Raw genomic sequence first — 6335 nt, forward strand, 5'->3', positions numbered from 1 at the left:
TTAAAATATGATTGTGTTTTCTAAGGCCCTGAATTATTTAAAACATAAGTCACACACAAAAATGTGTGGTCAGTGTGTCATAGGAATAAATATTAGCATTTTAAAATGTAGTCATAGGATAATTTTCTGAAGTGAAATAAATGTGTGGATTAAGAGAAAGCTTTTTATTCCTCATATCTTGTGAGACAAATATTATCTCCATTTAAGAAGCAGCCAAGGCAGCCCTGGCACGGGGAGTAGCTCAGTTGGTTAGAGCATCCTCCTGATATGCCAAGGCTGCAGGCATGCTCCCCACTCAGAACACATATAAGAATCAACCAATGAATGCATAACTAAGTGGAACATTAAATGGATATTTCTCTCTCTCCCTCCCTGCCTCCTTCTCTCTCTCAAATCAATAAAAGAAATTTAAAAAGAAAAAGAAGCCAAGGCTAAGAGAGGCAGAAGAACCTGCCCAAGATTGCATAGTTAGTTGGGCTGGACTGTGTTTCCAACCCACGTCTGTCTTAACACTACAAAGCCTGAGTTCTTTCTATGCATCAAGCTGCTTCCCATTAAATGATTTCACACAGTGTGGGCTTAGCAGAGTGTACATAACAGGTGTTCAGTAAATGTTAGTAGAAATTGAAGCATCTTAGTTTAAAAATATTTTTATTGATTGTTAGACAGAAAGGAAGGGAGAGGGAGAGAGAGAGAAACATCAATATAAGAGCAGAACATCGATCATCAATTGTCTGGCTGCCTCCTGCACACCCTTACCGGGTTTGAGCCCTAAACCTGGCATATGCCCTGACCAGAAATCAAGCAAGCAACCTTTCAGAGCGTGGAATGATGACCAACCAACTGAACCACATTGGCCAGGGCAAAGCATCTTTTTTTTTAAAGAGGAGCTGATAGCGGTGGTGGTGCGTAGGAACACTAGAGATGATAAAACCTAATGAATTGGAGAGAAACTCAGGGAAAGAGGTAACTGCTGGGGATTGTTCAAGCTTTCAGAAACGAGGAATTTTTTAAAAGTCAATATGGGACTGATCCATGGGCAAGAGAAGAAATTTTACCCTCATAAAGAAAGTCTAGGCCACCCCTGAGACAATGGTCACCCTATGTCTCATACACATAGTCCCTTGGCTGACCTAGAGAGGTCAATATCAACAGTAATAAATCACATTGATATTAGTATCCTTGACAGCATGTGATAAAAATGGCATTTTTATCTCTGTGGTCTCCCCCCCTCAAACCCATAAAAACTAATATAATCATGAGAAAAACATTAAACAAATTCCAATAGAGAGGCAAGGCATCCTATAAATACTCCTCAAAACTGTCAAGTCATCAAAAACAAGGAAAGTCTGAACAGCCAAGAGGAACCTGAGACATGAGAACCAAATCTAATATGGTATCATGTATGGGATCATGGAACAGAAAAGAAAATTACATAGAAACTAAGGAAATCTGAATCAACTACAGATTTTTAGTTAATGACAATATATCAATACTGATTCATTAATAGTGGCAAATGTACCAATACTAATATAATAATAGTGGAAACTGGATATGGGGTACATGGGAACTCCCTGGACTATGTTTTCAGTTTGTTTGTGTGAACCTAAAACTTTAAAAATAATATAATTTGTGTACACACACACACACACACACACACACACATTTCATTTCCTACCAGGCCCCAAATTCTCATTATTCAGAGCTCACACTTTAGTTTTGACTAAAGGCCAGAGAACCGGGGGACTAATTCCAGGTTTGGGAACTAATTCCAGATCACTGACCACTGACTGCTAAAATTTAACAATGAGATGTACAGTGGTGTGACTGGTTATCCATAAATACTTCACACCTTACCATCCAATTGAATTCTGTCTGTCACTTCGCAGTAATTACTCAAGATGTTTTTGGCATTGTTTTAATAATGAGGACACTGCTCAAAACTTTGAGAATCATTTTCAGAGTGTATAGCATACATTGCAATGAATATTCATTACCTGCAGGTGGATCTGATTTATGCAAATAACCAAAAGAACTCAAGCCAAGATTGATGAGTAAATGGGTTGGGAAATCTGGATAGCAAATGTGTTTCAGAATTTTTTTGAACTTTAGAAAGGTAACATGGTGCATACACAATGTAGTGCAACAATCCCAATGGGGTCTGGGGTAGTACCCTGTAATTGAACAAATTTGTATGTCTGCAATGAGATACATGAATAGTCACACTGGGATAAACCTGTGTGATAAGCAAAAACTATAAATTATCTCGTGTAAGTTTAGATCAGGTCTGCCACAAAATAAGTTCAGATCAAATTAGGGCTTGTCATCAAATGAGTTATGAAAAACTTGGTTTTCATAATTTTTTTTTCATTTAGGAAAAGGACTGCAAATGGTGAGTATTTGATGAAGAAAATTCCCAAAGTTTTGGGAAGCACTCTATTCTATTTACTCCATCACCCAAGCTAGAAGCTCAAGAGTCACCCTAACCCTTCTCCTCTTTCCCCAACCCCTTAGCCACTCAATCAACACGTCTTATTAATTTAAATCTTTTGAAATCTGTTCTGTCCTATCTCATGCCAATGATTTAGTCCACCACCTTTCGATTTCTCACATTTAATTTCCTGCAAGCTGGCCACTCTGATGTTTTTGCAGCCATAAAACCCTTTCTCCACACCACCCCTAAATGCAGATCTGACCTTGTCACTCCCATATGACAAGATCTTTATGGTTCCACAGAATCTTCTGTGATAAAGTCCAGGGTTCTTAGTATGATCCAAAACATAGAGCTAAAGAAACAACTACGGCAGTGCTATTCAAAGTTTCTTACCAATCTGCAAAGAAAAAAATTTCAGAAATTAAATGTAAGCATTTAGGAACTTTTACAGCAATTCAAGAGAAATTTTATATTTATTGAGGCTAATAAAAATGGGGATTTTATTTAACTTTTTGTGTATTTTATAGAAGTAGTGGATAACAGATTGGAATTTTTTTAAATTGGCCCTTTACTATAGTTCGAGAAGCCCTAGTCTATAATTTTTGTTGTTGTTAATCCTCACCAGAGGATATGTTTTCCATTGATTTTTAGAGAGGGAGGGAAGGGAGAGTGAGAGAGAGATAGAAACATCAATGTCAGAGAGACACATCAATTGGTTGCCTCCACGCACCCAGACCAGGTGGAGAAGGAACTTGAAATCCAGGTAACCTTGACCAGGAGTTGAACCCACAGATCCTTGGGGGTGGTTCGTGGGCCGATGCTCTACCACTGAGCCAGGGCCCTAGTCTATAATCCTAATGGAATGGCCTTGTACTCCTCCCTGGGCTCCTTTTTTTACCACCACCATCCCCATCCAGCAACAGTGAACCATTTTTAGTTTCTCAAACGTATCATTCTATTTCATACGTCCATGTAAGTGTACATTCTGCTCTCTCTGACTTGATCATTTCTTTCTCCTGGAAATCTCCTATTCAGAAATCAAAATCCTAGGCTGCATCACGACCTCCTTTGGATTTGTCCCTCACAACCCCAGGCAGAATAGGTCACTTGCCCCCTATCCTTCTGTCACTGTTTATACCCCTATTATAGCACTACGTTGTAATTATTTGTTTAAATGTCTATCTCCCCTACTAGTCTGTGAGCTCTTTAAAGGCAGTTACTTTGTCTCTGGAGGAGTGATGCATCTCTTGTAAGATGACTAAATTGAAGGACAACATTCCTTAGACCAGGGGTTCTCAACCTGTGGGTCGCAACCCCTTTGGCGGTTGAACAACCCTTTCACAGGGGTCGCCGAAGACCATCCTGCATATCAGATATTCACATTACGATTCATAACAGTAGCAAAATTACAGTTATGAAGTCGCAACGAAAATAATTTTATGGTTGGGGGTTACCACAACATGAGGAACTGTATTAAAGGGTCGCGGCATTAGGAAGGTTGAGAACCACTGTTTTAGAAAAACAAGGAGCCAAAGTTGTGAGATTCACTGGAAACTTAAAGAAGGAAGGGGACAGGCGCGAAAAACAAGTATCTCCACTTAAAACAGTTTTGCCCAGGTTCAGCTCCTTTTGAAGTAAAATCTGTGTCTATTGCCCTTTACAAAGTTGCTCAGGCCTGGGAAGAGCATCATCAACTCATTCATTTCAGAGGACCCACCAGATATCAGACTTACCCAGGTGGTGTCCTGGGCTAAGGGTGAAACAAGCAACTATAATTTAATTGTGTACAGAGAGCCATAAGGCCATTGAGAGATGGGAGGAATTAATTCTGCCTAGAGTGGGGATAAGAAGGAAAGGGCCCAGGAAGGTGACATTTGAACCAGACCTTGCTGAGTGAGCTTGCTTTTGCCTGGTGAAAACTGGGGACAGGGGGAAAGTGAGCAATGCAATCCACTCGATGAAAATCTGTACGTGCCTAGGAATGACAGTCCTTCTGGTTCAAAATTTCCTCCTCTTTTACACACTCTCTTCACTTCTTTCCTTTTCTTGGGGGACACTGGGACTGAGGATACTGTTTTCCTTCCTGGAAGAGTCCAGTGTTGACAGGTAATTAGCCAATTATTTATTAATAAATTATTTATAGACAATAAGTCAATTGATTAAATGGGATCCGAAGCTCTGCGTGCCTCTGAGAACTCAGGCAGGGGTGGGGCGAGCAGGGGAGTCAGGTAGGGAAGTGGTCCTGAGCCACCATGGGGAAATTGGGCCCAGAAGAGAAAAAGAAATGAAGATCTTGTGTTTGCCCTACCTTTCTGTCATCTCCCCACTCCTGGCCCCTTATCTTTGTTTTTCTTGTTTCTCATAGTCTAAGCCTTTCTGTCTCTCCTTTTCCTAAAGACTGGAAATTCCTTGTTCTCAACGGAAGGGAGTAGGAGGCGTGTTGGGGGTGGTAAGCGTGGGAGGGAAGCGCAGAACAGACTTCTCAGCAGCTCTGGCTGCCTGGCCTCTGGCGGAGTTTGACAAGTCAATGATTTTTTTTAAACGTACATATTTTTAAATCCACACCTAGGGGCTCTCTCACAGAGAGAGAGAGAGAGAGAGAGAGAGAGAGAGAGAGAGAGAGAGAGAGAGAGAGAGAGAGAGAGAGAGACAAGTAGATGTAAAGAAACACATCAATACACAACCTCAGGTACAGAGACACAAACTGGCAAAAGCATCTTAAATTTGCTTAGGATTTTACAATTGACAAAGTTTTTATATACGTCTTCTCATTTGATCCTCAAGACAACCCTGAGAAACAAAGATACGTGGCTCAAGAGTGTCGCTCTCACACACAGGTTCGCGCCCAGACAGACCCTGCACAGCCTCCTAAGGCAGGGGCAGTCCTGTTCCGCGGGGATTTTCTCTCCTCCTTCCTCCGCGGCCGCGTTCCCGCCCCAGGACCGGCGAGCGGAACCGGCCCCTCCTCTCCTTCCCTAGGCCGGGACCCAGGCGCCCGGCGCCCCGTTGGTCACTGCCCCTTGCTTCACGCCCTACTCCGCCCTCTTCCCGGGTCCTGCGTCTCCCTCCGGATCCGGGGGCTCAGCGCCACCCCAAGAGGGCAGGTGGGAGGGGGGCGCCTCCAGCAGAGGCTGCGTGGGCGGAGGATGTGCGTCACGGGGAGCGTGGGCAGAGGGAGGGAGGAGGCACGTGGAACCCGCGGCCAGTGGCTGGCAGCCCAGGCTCCAAAATAACTGAAGGGGAGTGGGGGAGGGGGCACCCACACACCAGAGGGGTTGGGGTGGGGTGTGCCCCTCCAGTCGCGGGATAGGGGCTGGGGGACGGGACTCAGCGCAGCCCCGTCGCCCCCCCGCCCACTGTGTTTGGGGCTTCCTGGGATGGGGAAAAGAATCAGCTACTGAAACGCTCCCCATCCCACCGATGCACCCCTCCTCTTGTCCCCAGCGGAGACAAAGGTTCCCTGGCCAGGCCCGAAAGTAGAAGCAGCCTGCCGCCCACGCCGCCCGCCGGCCGGGCCACTCAGAAGTGCGGAATGGTGGGGCGGGGCTGAGGTTTCGGACTTGGGGGAACTTTGCCTCTGGCTAGTCCATTTGCATCCCGCTTCCCCCCCCCCCCGCCCAACTGCTCCCCTCCCTTCATTTCCTCGGGCCTAGAGCCGCAGGGCCAAGCGCTCAGAGTCCCCGCCTGTCCATCTGCCCCCCCCCCTCCCCAGCCGTGGGCGGGAGTGTAATGGGAACCAGATGGGACCAGGAGAAATAAGGTGGGGGAGGGGTGGTGGGCTGTGAAGGGGGGTTCGGCTCCTCGTAGGGAGCCGCGTGGTGCTCTCCTGGCCTCCTGTCCATCTTCCACTAGCCTCGCGGAGAAAGTCCCCTGGTAGCCATCCCTGTATCCCAGAAGGGGT

Source organism: Myotis daubentonii, chromosome 2 (genome assembly GCF_963259705.1).
Source record: "Myotis daubentonii chromosome 2, mMyoDau2.1, whole genome shotgun sequence".
Taxonomy (NCBI): domain Eukaryota; kingdom Metazoa; phylum Chordata; class Mammalia; order Chiroptera; family Vespertilionidae; genus Myotis; species Myotis daubentonii.